The sequence below is a fragment of the Gossypium hirsutum genome, chromosome A11, assembly GCF_007990345.1.
Source record: "Gossypium hirsutum isolate 1008001.06 chromosome A11, Gossypium_hirsutum_v2.1, whole genome shotgun sequence".
NCBI classification, from domain to species: Eukaryota; Viridiplantae; Streptophyta; class Magnoliopsida; order Malvales; family Malvaceae; genus Gossypium; species Gossypium hirsutum.
The window spans coordinates 66,962,725-66,980,675 of record NC_053434.1 but is presented as its reverse complement, the minus strand read 5'-3'; positions in this window follow the sequence as shown (position 1 = coordinate 66,980,675).

Below are 17,951 nucleotides of genomic sequence, written 5' to 3'. Positions count from 1 at the left end.
CATATAGATGCATGAAAATGGTCAGTAGGACAAAAGGATACTCATATCCTTTATTTCAAAGCGGCAAACAAAGAAAGTTAACCAATGAGAGTAAAATGTCAAAAAGAAAGAAAAGGTCGTATTCAACGGATACAAATGCTCTAGATATTCAACACATGAACTCTTCCACGTTCTCAATCAATAATCTTTTCGAGCATGGCTTCTTGCGTAGAAAATTTCGAGCTTTCAGAAGTGCTTCAAATACTGTAGTCTCACTACTTGACCTATCGTTCGACCGCAGGTTTGTTTCATTAGAGCCCTCTCGGGTTTTCATCCTAATCTTTTGTACTAATCAGACCTTTCGGGTTTTCGCCCTGATCCCTTTTTTTTTAAGATGCCCTTTCGGGTTTCATCTTAAGCATAATATTTCTTCACCGCATCTGATTCACCGGATCGGTAACTCCTTCCCATCCATCTCGGTAAGGATTAAAGCTCTCCTGAGAATGCCTTTTTTACAACGTATGGTCCTTCCCAATTTGGTGCCCATTTTCCTCGCAGGTCTTTTTGTATTGGGAGAATCTTTCTTAGAACGAGTTCTCCTTCATGGAACTCTCTTGGTCGTACCTTCTTGTCATGGGCTGCGATCATTCTCTTTTGGTACATTTGCCCATGACAAATTGCCCTTAGACGTTTTTCTTCAATGAGGTTCAACTGATCATATCGAGCTCAAACCCATTCTGCTTCTTCTAACTTTGATTCCATCAATACTCGCAGAGAGGGGATCTCAACCTCGATAGGTAGCACAGCTTCCATTCCATAGACTAGAGAGAAAGGAGTTGCTCCCATAGATGTTCGCACAGATGTACGATATGCAAACAAAGCAAATGGAAGTTTCTCGTGCCAATCTTTATATGTCTCAGTCATTTCCCAATGATCCTCTTAATGTTCTTATTAGCTGCTTCAACAGCCCGTTCATCTTTAGGCGATAGGGCGAGGAATTATGATGCTTTATTTGGAACTGCTCGCACACTTCTTTCATCATCTTATTGTTCAGATTCGTGGCATTATCTGAGATGATTCTTTCAGGCAAACCATATCGGCAAATGATTTCTTTTTTCAAAAACTTGCACACTGCAGTCTTCGTCACATTGGCAAACGAAGCGGCTTCAATCCATTTTGTGAAGTAATCAATAACCACAAAAATGAATCGATGTCCATTTGAAGCTTTTGGAGAAATTGGCCCTATGACATCCATGCCCCACATAGAAAAGGGCCACGGAGAAGTCATGACATGAAGGGGTGAAGGGGCTACATGAATTTTATCGCCGTAGATTTGACATTTGTGGCATTTTCTGGCAAAATTGATGCAGTCACTTTCCATTGTCAGCCAATAATAACCGAGTCTCATGATCTTTCTGGCCATATTGAAACCATTGGCATGCGTTCCGCAAATTCCCTCATGGACCTCTTCAAGTATTTTTCCGGCTTCTACATCATCCACACATCTCAAAAGCGTCTGATCCTTTCCTCTTTTATACAGGATATCCCCATCAAGAACAAATCCCGCTGCCATTCTTCTAATTGTCCTTTTATCGTTCTCATTCGCTTGTTCGGGATACCTTTGATTCTTGATATATTCTAAGATATCATGGAACCAAGGCCATCCGTCTACTTCTTTCTCAATGCTACAACAGTGTGCAGGGACCTCGTATATGCTCATTTTGAGGGGCATTATTTCTGCTTCTCTACTTGCTTTGAACATTGAAGCCAAAGTGGCTAGGGCATCAGCCAGTTGGTTCTCTTCTCGTGGGAAGTAATGAAAAGTTATTTCTTTAAATTCCTTGATCAATCCAGCCACTAAATCACTGTACTTAATCAATTTTGAGTCCCTCACTTCCCATTCTCCACAGATTGGTAAATCACTAGGGCTGAGTCCCCGTACACCTCCAAGATCTCGATGTTTCGTTCGATAGCTGCACGAAGCCCCATGATACAGGCCTCATATTCTGCGATATTATTGGTACAGAAGAAGTTCAGTCTTGCAGTGAACGGATAATGATTCCCGTCTGGTGATACCAGGATTGCTCCAATTCCATGCCCTAAAGCATTTGACGCACCACCAAAGCACATCTTCCATGACTTTTCTTTTGATGACTCGGATTCTATTTTTGTGATGCACATTAAGTCTTCGTTTGGGAAATCGAATCTTAAAGGCTCATATTCCTCTGTCGTTCGAGTTGTTAAGAAGTCAGCTATTGCGCTCCCTTTTATCGACTTCTGACTTACATAGCCAATGTCATATTCCGAAAGGAGGATCTGCCATCGTGCCATTCTTCCTGATAGTGCCGGCGATTCCATCATGTATTTTATTGGGTCCAGCTTTGAAATTAGCCATGTCGTGTGATACAACATATATTGTCTGAGTCTCCGAGCTACCCAAACCAGAGCGCAACAATATTTCTCAATGGACGAATATTTTGCCTCATATTCAGTGAACTTTTTGCTGAGGTAGTAGATCGCCTTTTCTTTTCTCCCTGACTCATCATGTTGCCCTAGTACGCAACCCATTGAGTTTTCAAACACGGTCAGGTACAAAATTAAGGGTTTTCCAAGGGTCGGTGGTACTAGCACAGGAGGATTAGATAGATACCGTTTTATCTTATCGAAGGCTACTTGGCACTCCTCGTTCCATTCTCCCGGGTTATGTTTTCGAAGGAGTCGAAAAATTGGGTCGCATTGGTTGGTAAGTTGAGCGATAAATCGGGCGATGTAATTTAATCTCCCTAAAAATCCTCTAACTTCCTTTTGCGTGCGCGGAGGTGGTAATTCTTGGATGGCTTTTATTTTATCTGGATCAACTTCGATACCTTTTTCACTGACAATGAAGCCTAGCAACTTTCCCGAGGTAGCCCCGAATGTACATTTGGCGGGATTAAGCTTTAGCTGAAACTTTCTCAGCCTTTCGAACAACTTCTTGAGGTTCATTACATGCTCTTCTTCTCCTCGAGATTTAGCAATCATATCATCGACGTAGACCTCTATTTCCTTATGCATCATGTCATGGAATAATGTCACCATAGCCCTCTGATATGTTGCCCCAGCATTCTTTAACCAGAATGGCATCACCTTGTAGCAGAACGTTCCCCACATTGTTATGAAGGTAGTTTTCTCCATATCCTCAGGGGCCATCTTGATCTGATTATACCCCGAGAATCCATCCATGAAAGAAAACAATGAATGTTTTGCTGTGTTGTCCACCAACGTGTCAATATGTGGCAAGGGAAAATTATCTTTTGGGCTTGCTCGATTCAGGTCACGGTAATCCACGCACATTCGTACTTTTCCATCTTTCTTTGGTACCGGGACTATGTTAGCCACCCATTCTGGATATTTGGAGGCTTGTAGGAAGCCAGCGTCAAATTGCTTCTTGACTTCCTCTTTTATTTTCAACAGCATTTCGGGCCTCATCCGTCTTAATTTTTGCTGGATGGGCTTGCATTCTGGCTTTAATGGGAGCTTATGGGCCACTAAATCTTCATCTAGCCCTGGCATGTCCTAGTATGACCACGCGAAAACATCTTTGTATTCGCGGAGTAAAGTGATCAAACTATGCCTGGTACTTTCTGAAATAGAAGTCCCAATCTTCACTTCTTGTTTCCTCTCTTCAGTGCCCAAATTTATTGTTTCCACAGATTCTTCATGAGGCAGAACCTGTTTATCCTCTTGTTCCACCATCCTTAACAATTCAGGAGACGAGACATAATCTTCAGCATTTTCTTCGGCTTCAAATTCTCCTAAGCAAACAGCCTTCTCAAAATCAATTTCAAGATTCGTAACGGGCTTATTCATGTCGTCAATATCTGAGCACCTGAAAGTTGAATGGAAAAGGAAGCTATAGGGGACATCCAAGTATTGGAAACAACAAACAAATGTTATGTCATGGTAATGAGGCAAATGTAAGGATGAGAAAATGATTATGAAATTAGTGATAATGCGAAAAATCGTGACAAAATGCATTTTCATTGATATTCATTTAAACGATAAAGAGCAAATGCAAACTCTTACAAAAGAATTCTATTATATCTAAGGACACAATAGAAGGTTGATGTTTAGCATTACTCTGAAGGCTTATAAACTACAAGAAGCTCCTCTGCAATCCAATTGTTCAACATGAAACCAGGAGGGCAAGGGCGTATCCTCGAGACATCTTTACTTGCACCAGCTTCTTTGTCAATGACATTTGTACTGACATTCTGAAAATCCCTTTCAATTAATCCCAGCATGTTTCGTGGATCATCTTGTCCAGGGTACATCATTCCCGCAGATGTAAATGTTTTTGACAAAGGAGGGTACTCTATTGGTTCCCATTCTGGTTCTCGGCCCAAAGTTCTTGCAATTCTTCTCTCTTGATCCTTCTTCCACTGTTTTCTTCTTTGGCGCATGTCAGGCTGGAACCCCAAATCGTATCGGGCCTTGTGCTGCACTGGCTTTAAAGCCATCACTATTCCTTGCAGATGTCTCCCTAAACCTCTTCTCGCACGAGCTCCCCTTCCTACGGTCAACTTGACACCCATTCTGGTATTTCTCGACAGTTTTGGCATCGGAATTCTATTTCCCTCAGCAACGAAAGTGGCATTGATGAATTCAAGGGATCGAAAGGAACATTCCACTGCGCCCTTGCTTACTTCCAGGTATGGCGCATCAGCAGAGATAGATGCGACGATGTCTTCTTTGCCCTCGACTGTGACCAAACAGCCATCCATGATGAATTTCACCTTTTGATGGAGGGATGATGGGACTGCTCCAGCAGAATGAATCCAAGGTCTTCCCAAAAGGCAGTTATAAGAGGGTGTAATGTTCATGACTTGGAATTCGACCTCATAGATGTAGGGGCCCACTTCCAAAGGGATTTCGATCTTTCCCATGACTTCGCGCTTCGTCCCGTCGAATGCCTTTACCATGGAATGACAGGGCTTTAAGTAGGACAAATCCATCGGTATTCTGGAAAGTGTAGCCAATGGCATAACATTTATCGCTGACCCATTATCGATGAGTACGTTCGGTATTATGTAGCCCTTGCAGCGGGTCGTGATATGCAGTGCTTTCACCGAGCCTCTACCATTTGGCGATATCTCATCATCACTAAAAGAGATGAAGTTGTCCGCATTCAGATTGTTTACCCACCTATCAAGCTTTTCGACAGATATGTTGTTGGCCACGTAAGCTTGATTTAACACCTTCAATAAAGCGTTCCGGTGTGGCTCTGAATTTAATAGTAGAGATAGAACTGAAATTCATGCTGGCTGCTTGCTCAATTGTTCCACCACACTATATTCACTGTGCTTAATAAATTTCAAGAATTCTTGAGCTTCTTCCTCATTCACAGGCTTTTTAGTTTCTTGCACGGGTGGAATTTCTTGCTCAACTTCGACCTCGTGCATCACTGCTTTCCCTTTTTGCTTCGAGTCGCTACTTTTCTTTACCGGTTCAACTTCTTTAAAATAGCATCGTCCACTTCGAGTAAAATGACCCACCTCCCCAACATCTTCAATTATGGCTTTGGACTTTTCAACTTCCGGTGTAACGATATTAACATCATATTTCCACGGTACTGTTTTGTTGTCCTTATACGGGAAATGAGATGGTACTTCAATTACCATCTGTGGTTTCAATGGCTCTCTCATCGCGTCGTAATAAATTACCAACGGTCGATCAGCACTATAAGGGGGCCTTGATGATTGGCTATCAAAGACGCATACTTCTCTTTCGTTGGCATCTTCACTCTTGTTAAGGACCTTGATCTCCTTATTATCCATCCGGTCTTGAAGTAACCTTTTAAAGTCCTCACATGACTGAATGTCATGTCCAACAATCCCATTAAAATTGCAAAAACTTTGACCTTCTTCTCCAAAAATTCTATCAGAGTGACAGAGCAATCCTTTCTTAACCAATACCTCCCAGATTTTCTGTAGAGGCGTCCTTATTTCTGATACACATCTTCTGACCTTCCATTCATCCTCTTTCCCCACTGTGCTCACATTCCCTTCGGTATGGTTAGGGAACAGGTTCCCCGTGGCGTTACTAGCACTATCGAATCGTAGGATACCCGCGTCAATGAGTCCTTGAACTCTCCTTTTGAAAGCGAGACAGTTCTCAGTAGAGTGCCCTTGGTTCCCTGCGTGGTATGCACAACTAGCGTTTGGATCGTACCACTTTGGGTATGGAGGTTTAAGGGGTGCCATGTAATGGGGAGAAATTAGCTGTTTTTCTAAAAGTTTTGGGTACAATTCCCCATACGACACAAGGATGGGGGTAAATTACGGTCTCTCGGGATTATGCCTTGATTGGCTTTGGGCGGGTACCGTGTTTTGTGGGAAAGTGGTGACGGGTCTTTGGTTGTTCGTGGCGTATACGGGGCAGGACGGATGTGGTGCTTGGTAGTAAGGGGTTTGAGGGGGATAATAGGAATTCGGGGGTGGATAATTTCGAGGTCGGGGTTGGTTAGGATACGAATTGGGAATGTAACGACTCCCAGTTCCCACCATGTGGGCTTCTGGCTCTTTCTTCCTTAAGGGTGCTGCTTTTCTTGAGCCTTCTGATCCTTCCATTCTACCACTCTTGACGGCATTCTCTAACCGGATATTACAATATCCGTGAAATCTTTCGTGGCACTTCCCACTAATTTGTCATAAAACGGTGCCTTTAAAGTATTGATAAAGAGAACGGTTATCTCCGTTTTTATTAGTGGGGGTTCCACTTGAGCTGAGACGTCTCTCCATCTCTGCGCATACTGTCTAAAGGTCTCTGATGGCTTTTTCTCCATCATTTGCAAGGTTATACGGTCTGGCACCATATCCGATACATGCTTGTACGATTCGCAAAATGCTGACGCCAAGTCCTTCTAGGATCAAATCTTTTCTCTACTAAGTTGATTGTACCACCGAAGAGCTGACCCTGTTAGACTATCTTGAAAGCAATGTATGAGTAGTTTATCCTCGTTCACATAACCGGACATTTTTCGACAGAACATAATGAGATGTGCTTTTGGGCACCTTGTCCCATCATACTTCTCAAAATCAGGCACTTTGAACTTCGGGGGCAAAATTAGATCAGGTACCAAACTGAGTTCCTTGGCACCTAGTGCGGAGAAGACTTCAGTGCCTTCTATTGCTTTGAGTCTTTCCTCTAGACTCCTATATTTTGCGTCATGGTTATCCAATTTCAACTTGGCTACCTCTGCTGTGTCATCCAGATCTGGAACTAGTGGATTAGCAGAACTAGCCCCTGGGTTCGACGCTAACATTCCTTGCCCCAAATTAGTGGGTGGAGAAGGTGGCATAGGTCGATGTTCCAAACCAGTGGGTTCCTCTTGAGTATACCCTCTTTGTATTGTATATGCGGGCGGTGGAGTGAATCCCGGGGGATAGAGTGGATCCTGATCATGGTGAATTCTTGACCGAGGTCCATAACATCGGGGTTCTGCGTGGGCTATTTTCCTTTGACCAAAGTTGTCATCATCTCCATCATTTTAGCCATCTGATCTCTTTGCTCGAGAGATTCCTCTCGAGATCTCACCATTAGGTCTCTCGTCTCTTGTTGCGATTTGGCCAGTTGCTCTTGTAATTCCTTTTGAGCCCTTTCCATCCTTTCAATTCTCTCATTGAATTCATTCTCCATTACTCTAGCTTGTCGGCGCGTTTTATACGGATGACGTGGTTCCAGTCTTGAAGTCTGGCAACTGCGAATTGTACGTTTTAACCTCAGCGAACGAGTATGGGATATGCAATGAATGAACTGATGCATGAATGAATGCATGAATGTCAAATGAATGTCAGTTATGAATGAAATGCAAGAAATTGGTGTTGATTTCAAGATAGCCCCATATTTAGGCATTTCATTTATCAACATAGTCTATTACACAAAGTTCTCATTTTTCCAACAGTTACACAAATTTCCTAGCCACATTGCCTTGTTTCTTCACTTGCTCTAAAAACTCTAATATGCTCGATCTTTGGCTCGGAGGGAATTGGCAACTGAGAACTTCGGCTTCATCTGATAATTGAACAACTTGCATAGCCGCTTTACGAATTTGATTGATCAAGAAGTCAAGTTGCATTTCTTTTTCTTTGAGGGTTCCTTCATAGGCGTGAATGTCCCTATCGTACTGCTCACTCTTTTCTTCTAGAGCCTTCAAGAGGTTATCTAATTGTTGTTGACGAGATTGCAGCATATTTTCTAGATCTCGTGTTTTCCTTTTTAATTCTTGATGTTCAGACTGACTATTCGCCAATTTTGCAGTCACTATTTCATACTCGGCGTTCTTCCTTCTTAACTCTATCACAGCACGCGCAGCCTTTTCCTCCTCTTTTTTTGCTTTTCCCTTCCAAAACTCCATTCCTCCCTTGATATTGCTAATTTCTTCCTTCCATTCTCTGTCGACTTGCCCAACCCGCTATTTTTTATAGTGTTTCTTAATTTCTTGTTTTCCAAATGAAGGTCCCTTAAGCCGTTTCTCACAATCTCGGCTTCTCTTTGTACTTTTTCAGTCTTGGACCTTTCAACCTGAACTTCAATCTTCAGTTGATAGTTTTCTTCTTGAAGGGCACTAAGGTCCCGAGACATCTTGGCCTTTTCTCGTTCGAATTCTTGTCTTGCCATTTCTAGCTCAGACGGCGTTTCCTCCGAGAAAGGATTCTGGATGGTGTAGTTTGTTGATGAGATTTGCTAACTATTTACCCGTTGCTTCCTCCATATGTCGTAATCTTGGGTAAGGGTATCAGCATACAAAGCTAATTCCATGAAATGAATTTCCTTCCAATACTTTGCAGTGTCTCGGACTCTCTTCATATATCCTTCACCCGCGAAAGCGAACTCGAACTGTGCTAATCCTCCAGTTGCGGGGAGGAATTGTCGCGAAGAAAACTGCCTTTGGACTAATAGCGGGGCATATCCAACTCCTCCCCATAACCCGAGTAGAGGTACCCAATCTTGGCTTCCACATTTGTATAGCAGAACTGAAGGACGGATCCAGGGTGCTCTCCATGTTATATTCTCGGCGCGAAGATTCTGAAAAACTGATACCCAATGTTGCTCGGTGACTTCCTTCGGCCATTCTTTCTTGAGGCAAGCTTCTAGCGGGGAGAATGTTTTAGAAAACATATGGAACAGAGTGCGCTCTACCTTCCAGAAGTGACTCAAAATCCAAACATTGAGCAACTGCGCGCATCCGATAAATCGTCCCTCCCCTTTTCTTCGACGACTACTCAGGGACCTGAAGGTCTCGGCTAGGATGGTCGGGACAGGGTTGATTCCTTGTTTTAACCTTTCGAAGAAATCAACTACTGCAACTTCGAGATGTCCGAGAACTTTTGGGAAAATGACCAAACCGTAAATGGCCAAAGCGAATAGATTTACCCTTTTCAGCATGTTGGGATGGTTCAGAGCCAAATCTCGTAGGGAGGACCATGGAATGCAAATGGTTTCATTCTTCTTCTTTATCTGTTTTTCGGCCCATGCATCAGTCATGTCTGTCAGTCTCACTAACTTTTTCTTGAAGGTCATCGGCTTAGGCTCCTTCACATATATTTTGCCGAATTGTACATTGTCGATGCGGAGTAAAGCAGCATACTCTTCTATGGTTGGAGTCATGTCTTCTTGATTGAAGGTGAAACACTGATAAGCTGGGTCCCAGAATCGAACCATGGCTTGACTCAATTGTTCGTCTACACGGATGGTGATCAGGTGAGCTATATCCCCATACCTCTCAGTGAAAATGTCTCTAGTGTCTGAATCCCACTGATTCCAAATTCGAACCAAATCCTCAAGGTTATTTTGGCGAACATTTACAGTTATATGTTCGGGCAAATTGGCAATACACCCTTCCACTAGACTATCCCCCTTTTCTCTCTGAATTTTTAGAGACCAGTCCCGAACCACGGCATTCTTCTCAGTTATTTGTGTAATTGACTCCTCCATCAGAAACCCGTTTTTTGGCAACCAACTTTTAATCAACACCTTCCTAATATGATGCCTATGATGCATGATGAAAAATAGAAATACAGACAAACGACCTTAGTTAGCGCAACACATATAAACAGAGAAAAACTGTGGAAAATCTAACAAATTAAGCTACTTGGTCCAGTGGACTCGATTCCCTTGTTTAGAAAGCACAAATGTAAAAGAAATAGAAGGTAAGATGTGATTTTCCCGTGTACTTATTTTGGTGACTATAAGCGGACAGAGGTTCGGTATGGCTCTAGTTAGGTGGCTTGTATGGTTTATTATATGCGGTTTTGGTTCTAGATAGGTACTCGAATTGCCCGTACTATCATCTGCTAAGATTAACACGGAGCCTCGGTCATAGCCTATCACAGGCTCACGAGTTCAATTCGAGGGGTTACATTTACTTATGCCTATGCGGAGGGACGAGTTAACTCACGAAGGCGTAGCGTTTACTTTCACTTAAACGGACGGAGCCCGGGTAGAGAGCTCATGTTATGTGAAAATGCAAGTACACGGTGTGTGGGGAACAACTCATAAACCTTTACGTTTAACTTAAAGAAACTAAACCAAAATTAAAACCATAAAAATTGAAAACTGAAAAACAACCAAATAAGCAAGTTAGAAGAAATATTTACAGCACGATACAAATGCATGAATTTTGAAAACGAGATTTTCGGATCACGACCAAATATTTACTTTGAACAAGGAAATTTGAAAATTTTGACAAAAAGTGTTTAATTCCAGACACGACTCTCAACAAGGCTTTCCCCAGTGGAGTCGCCAGCTGTAGCGACGTAAAAATTTTAGCTTAGCTTGGTCGCTAATTGTGGCGATTTATTGAAAAAAAAAGTTTGAAATTTGATGTTTGATTTTTGAAATAAACAGGGAGTCGCCACCGATCCTTTTTATAAGTGTGATCGGACACCTTATAAATTTATTTTTGAAATGAAAAGAAATGAATTTAAGTCCACGTTAAAATCCAGAGAAAAAATAGGGTTCGGGAGTCAGTTACGCGCGAGAAAGGTATTAGCACCCTCGCGACGCCCAAAATTGGTATCTCATAAACACGTGTTGTCTTGATTTTTAAAAATACGAGTTCAATATTAAAATTTAGTCGTGATCCAATTAAAAGAAGACGAGAAATTTTAGTTTATTTCGGTTTTTGAGAAGGGTATATCGCTTTAACACGAGTCAATTGACGTTCACCCAACATAGCGATGAACTCGATGACTTAATGTTAAATCGGTATATTGCCTTGATTATTGAAATTGATTTTAATCATGAATAAGAATATTTTCAAAATAATGCAAAGTAAAACAATATGAAATAAAAATCAATAAATGAAAGAGCTAGGAATATATTGAAACAGATAATCGAGGTGACAATGATATTAGAAAAGATGAAGGTATAATGTAATAATGGAATTGAACACGAAATGAAAATAATGAATGTATACACGTAATAATAATATTAAGAATGCGTGCGTACGATGATATATGTATATTTAGCAATATTAAAAATCCATACAACACGCATAGAACATATACAGTATATGCATACCTTAGAAATGATAAGAATAATAATAAAACTATTTTGTACACTACATAAATACAGACACACACATATATATATAAACAATAGTATATACAATATAATATTAGAAATATGTGTATAATAGTGTAAAAGAAAAATATAACTAATAATATTAAAATATATACAATGATAATATATATAAAAGATATATGTATATATAATTATATAATATAATATTAAAATATAATAATACAACATAAAAAACATGACTCAAATAAAGTATAGTATTAAGAACACATATATATAATACACGAAGAATATACATAATACTAAAATATTTAGGTAATATATGCGTATATTAAAAACTAGTAATAATATTACCGAGGTACATACAAATATATCAAGTATATATACGTATTATAAATATATAAATATATAACAAAGCATAAACTAATAATAATAATAATAATAATAATAATAATAATAATGATAACATTGGAATATAAAAGAAACAAACATAACATTAATAAAATATTAAAATAAAGTGAAATAAAATTATTAAATATGAAAATATATATATGTATACACGTACATAATAAAAATATATACTAATACATAATAATAATAATAGTAATACTAACAATACTAATAAAAATAACAAGGATACTTAATAAAGATATAAAAATAAACGAAAAAAGGACTAAAATTGAATTAAAAACAAAGTTTTGGGGCAAATGTGAAAGGAAATAAAGAGAAAAGGGCTTATTTGAGCGCGCACAAAACATAGGGGGACCGAAACAACAATTATTCATTTCCATTAAAACGCAGCACATTAGCGGGGACTAAATCGAAAAGCGCGAGAAATTATGGGGCCAAATTGGAAACAAGAAAAATGACTTAATTGCAAAACCCTGAAAAAGCGGAAGGACCGCGCACATAAATAACCCATTCAAACAAAACACGCGGATCCTCCTGGCGGGTCGGGTCGGATGGGTCGGGCATGGTCAAAACGACGTCGTTTTGGGGCTTAAGTGTAGCCCCCAAAACGACGTCGTTTTGGAGGGCTATATAAGGCCTAAAATAACCAAAAAAAATCATTTGGGGAGAGGGAAAGAAAAAAAGAAGAGAGAGGGAAGAGAGAAGGGAAAGAGAAGAGAGGGGAATCCGGTGGGACTCCGGCCGGGGGGGTCACTGGACGGCCATCGGAGGCTCGCCTGTGCCGGCGCCGGCCACCGCGTGGTAAAAAATATCTTTTTTTTTATTTTTTATGTTTATACTTTTTTGTATTTTTATATATATTAATATTTATGTATGGAAAATAGGTTTAGAGAACGAGACTAACAAAATAAAGAAAAAGATTACCTTATATTTGTAGTTTTTGATTTTTTTGACAACTTTGAACTTCTGATTTCAGTGTTAAAGTCACGGCTTGTACATGTGTTTCATTCTATCTTGGTTATTGATTTCTTTTGAACACTTGAATGAATGTTAAAAACGAAAACAGAAAAGAAAACCCCCCCTAAGTTCGCTTTTGCTTGTGGCTTTTATAGCCAAAAATACAATATTCTGTTACTGTTTATTGCTCCATTTTTTGTCCTTTTCCTTTGCTTGTTTGCAGGTGCGGCAAAGGCATGGTGGTGGTAGTGTCAGACGCGTGGGGCGTGGTGGCCAAGGCTGAGGGGCATGGTGGCCGACATGGTGGCATGGAGGCGTGGCAGATGAGGAGGCCACGTGAGGCATGCGACGGCCAGCTAGGGTTTGCTGCTGAAATTTTGCTGAAAAATGTTTTAGATTTTGGGCCATTTGGGCTTTAAGGTTTTGATTTGTTTGGGTTTAAATTTTGGGTTGGCTGATGTATTAGTTGGGCTTATGGGTATTGGGCTGTTTAGGTTAGGGTAGGTTAGTTGGGTTTTGGGGTGGCCCAAAATTGGCCTGTACACTTAGTAATTTGTTTAAGGTGATTAAAGATGTGTACGATTATTTTATATTGAGCTAAAAGTAGTTATATGGCCTATTAAATTTCTTGTGGTATTCGGCCATAAGCAAGCACAATGAGATTTTAATAAGTTAAATTTGTTTTAGATTAAGCTCAAGAGCTTAAGGAGCCTAATTTGAATAGGGGAAAAGCTAAACTAACCTAGACGTTCGACGACATTCGAAGTAAGTCTCTAAGTATTTAAACTTATTTTGAGTTTTGATTAATGGATACTATTATAGAAATGGCTAAATTGAAAAATATGATGTGGCCATGATATGTTCTAAGGCTGAATGGAAAATTTTACGTATTTGAATCAATTTACTAATGTGATTTTTTACCTAAGACGAAATAAAATGACAAGGCGTAATATCTTGCTTAAGATCGAATGGCCAATGTGATGAATGTGAAAGTGTGTATATGTGATAAGGCCGAATGGCCAATGTGATGAATGTGAAAGTACATACATGTGATAAGGCCGAATGGTTAATGTGATATATGTGTAAGTGAATATGTGATAAGGCTGAATGACCAATTGTGAAAAGTGTGCAATATTAGATATTTAATGAGGCCAAAGTTAGTAAAAATATAAATATATATTAAATAAATTGTGCTGAGATTGCATCCGGGTTAGAGACCCGCTGGCTTCATGCTGGGATTGTATCCGGGTTTAAAGTCCCGCAGGCTTAATGCTGGTGAATTAAGTAAGATTATGATCTTGAATGTTCGCAATGAGCTACCATCAAGTAAGTACTATACATTTAAGATGTTCAGATACATATTACCTCCTCATTTGTAAGTTTACCTCAAAGTGAATCACTAGCATTCAAGAAAAAAGTATATGTGATTGATTAATATATTGCGAAAATGAGGATGACCTAATCAGTCTTGGTATGCTTGTATAATGTAGTATATACTAAGCTTTCATGTATGTACTCGTGTACATTCGGCCAACGATTCGGTGAATTATTAGTATTAAAGAACGCTACATATGTGGGAATGATTATTATATCTTTGAATAAGGGAATAATCTATTCGGTCAATGGTTGTTAGTATGAGCTTTAAGTAAAGAAAAGTATGTGCTGAGATTTATATATGTAATTGTGCATATTCGGCCAAAAAGGCCTTATAAATTGAGAATAAATTGTATTCGTCTAGATGTACAAATGCAAAGGAAGGATTGTATTTTGTCAACCTACGTATATGTGATAAGGTTTATGTTTGGTTCTTTGCGTACCCATACTGTAATTCAATACATGCCACGTTGAAATACTCGAAAGTTTTGATGCGATTATGAAATAAGGAATTAAATTTATATATATATTCATGTATGTGCATGAAACGAGTACGTTTGAGCAAGTGATTATGATTATTGAAAGAGTATATGTTATGCTAAATGAGTAGTGACTCTATGAATCTATTCATGATAGATTATGATATTACTATGTGCTTCTAAATATGGAAACTAAACGTGGTAAAAGTATTATGTTTTAGTTTGATTGATTGAATTAGAAGTAGATATGAGGCTTCTAGATGCGAAAGACTATGTGAATCAAATTTGGAAGAAATAGATAAACTATATATGCGTGCATGAGGTTTGAACTATTTGACGGAATGGTGAGATCTCTTGATATTGTTAAACGGGGTTTCTGCAAGGTCTAAGACGATGAGGCTTAGTAATGAAACGACAGTTAAAGATGTTCAATACATTAAGTTGGCCAGGTATGTATCAAGTACTCGTATGTGATTTTCAATTCGGATTAGATCAAAAGTATACAAAGCGGTGCATATGTGAATAAGTGTATGAATGCAAATGTGACCACAGTCCATGTGACTATGATACATTTGGCCAATGTGTTATGCCATAAGAATGTATTCGATTAAACTATAATAGAGGCATTTAGATTGGAGTGTAATTATGAGCTAAGTGTACCTTGTGAGCATACGAATATTTGACCATTTTGGTCATTATCATGAAATAATTTGTGGTAACTAAATGATGTGGTTATTGAAATTATAGTTCGTTATGGAGCTCTAGATTGACTTCATTTATTAGAAAAAAAATCGAGCGATAAATGATAATTGAATTTGATTCTGCAAAATTATCGTTTTACTTAAGACTTACTAAGCTTATGTAAGCTTACTCCGTTTGTTTTTTGTCTTTGTTTTATAGATTGCGGACTCTGATTACCAGCTCGGGGATCGTCAACACTTCATCACACTATCTACTATTATGGAAACCTTGTGATTTGGATTTAGCTTATGGCATGTATAGGATATATTATACTAGAATGATATCATAACTATTGTTTATAAGCCATGCGAATATGACATCCTTTGGAAGTCTACTTTTATAAGTTATAAGTTTGATCTTTGTTTGTGTTTAGAATTTAATTAAATGAACAATCTTTATTCACGAAAAAGAAAAAAAAATGTTCAAAATTTTACTATTTTGATCTGCTTCCAAATTTTCTGGTAACGCCTCGTCCTATTCCGGTGACGGTTACGGGATAGGGGTGTTACAACACCCGTCCCGGCAATCCTAGCAGAAACTTTCCGATCCTTGAATACATGCCGGAGAGCGGGCGAGGGAAGATTTATTGGTTGCGCACAGCTTCTTTTGGCTTGGTTCCATAGTCATTTTTGGAAGGTGGAGAAGGTCTCCTATCAGGTATTCTCTAAGGATTATTCCCCATTAAGAGAAATAGTGGCCACATCGAGGCGGGACGACATCTCCGAAGAGAGGTGGATAACTATTCTCCAAAATTTACGGGCCGAAGACGTTGAATGGAGGGCTCCGTGGTTGATTCCTGACGAGATCTTATATAGGTGCGGTGATTTTGACTGGGTCCCTCTGGCTGGAATATGAGGAGTCATTGGATACACTCCACTGATGGTGTTAAGGCAGTGTCGATCAAGGCAGTTTATACCGGTGACACAAAGGTTGGCACAATGTGAGTTCCCCTATAAAGACAACAATTATAAAAAGAAGGTTCGCGAGATATCAGATGCATGGAACCAAACTCAAAGAATGAAAGGATTCACTGCAGGCCCGATGACGACCCCCGAGTATGAATGGTGGTGGGGTAGGAGAGTCAACGACAACATCCCTAAGCAGAATCAAGGGAACACACAACCGGTAGAGGAGCATTTACGGGTCATCCCATCCGAGTTAAAGATCATTAAGCAAGATTTTGAGAAAAGAAACTCAGAGTTGGGGAAGAAGATAGAGCAGCTAGAAGAAGATAAAATGAAGTTGGGGTTAGACGTCGATATCCACAAGCTAGAGGCCGAGAAGTTAAGGAAAGGAAAGAACAAGGCCGAGGAAGATTTAGATAGTCTGAAAACCGATTACAAGAAGCTTCGTATAACGATAAAAACTGCCGGATTAGGTAAAACGTCGGAGCAATGGCGTCAAGAGATTAAAGAGGAAAAGACTAGAGCCGACCATTGGGAGAAAAGATTTCAAGATGCCTGAGTACGAGAGGATACTCTGAAGAAGAGTTTGTTAGAAACCCAAAACGAAAAGGAGAAGTTACGAGCTCGGGTGGCTGAATTGGAAAGATTACTTCAGCAGCATCGTAGCCATAATTCGATAATTAAGCTAAAGGCTAGTCTGAGCAGGATTGAAGAGTTGAAAGGGAAAATAGAAGAACTCGAGACCGCACTGCGAGATAGCAAAATTCGAATGGAACTTCTTGAGACAAACAACGACCATTACAGAGAACAGCTTCACCACTCTCAAAACCAGATTAGAGATAGAAACTATGTCATGGGCGAAGCTATAGCTCAGGTTTCGGAGATAGCTGATCACTTGCAAACCTTGGAAGTTCAGGCTGATATATTGAGCTTAAAGTACGAGTCGGAATCAGACTGAGGCTGAAGCTTAGCTTGGCTTCTTAGGAAAGTTAAGACTTTGGGCATTAGAGTGAAGTTGTATATGTAATCATCCGTTCTATGTAAAGAAATTTTTCTTCTAGTGAAGTTCTTCTAATGAAATTGAATTGGAATCAATGCCTCTTTTTGCATCCATTCATCCATTCATTGCATATACATATCCCATAATCATTCGCTAAGGTTAGAATCATATAATTCGCAGTTGCAACACTTCAAATCTGAAACCACGCCGTTCGTATAAAACGCGTCGACAAGCTAGAGCAATGAGGCTGAGTTCAATGAAAGAATCAAAAGGATGAAAAGAGTCCATAATGAATTACAAGAACAACTAGCTAAGTCACAGCAAGAAACGAGGGATTTGATAGTAAGATCTCGAGAGGAATCACTTGAACAAAAAGATCAAATGGCTAGAATGATGGAGATGATATCAGTTTTGGTCAAAGGAAAAGGACCCATGCAGAACCCCGACAGTATGAAACCTCAATCAAGAATTAATCATGACCAGGATCCACTCTATCCCCCAGGATTCACTCCACCACATGCCCACGCAGCACAAAGAGGGTAT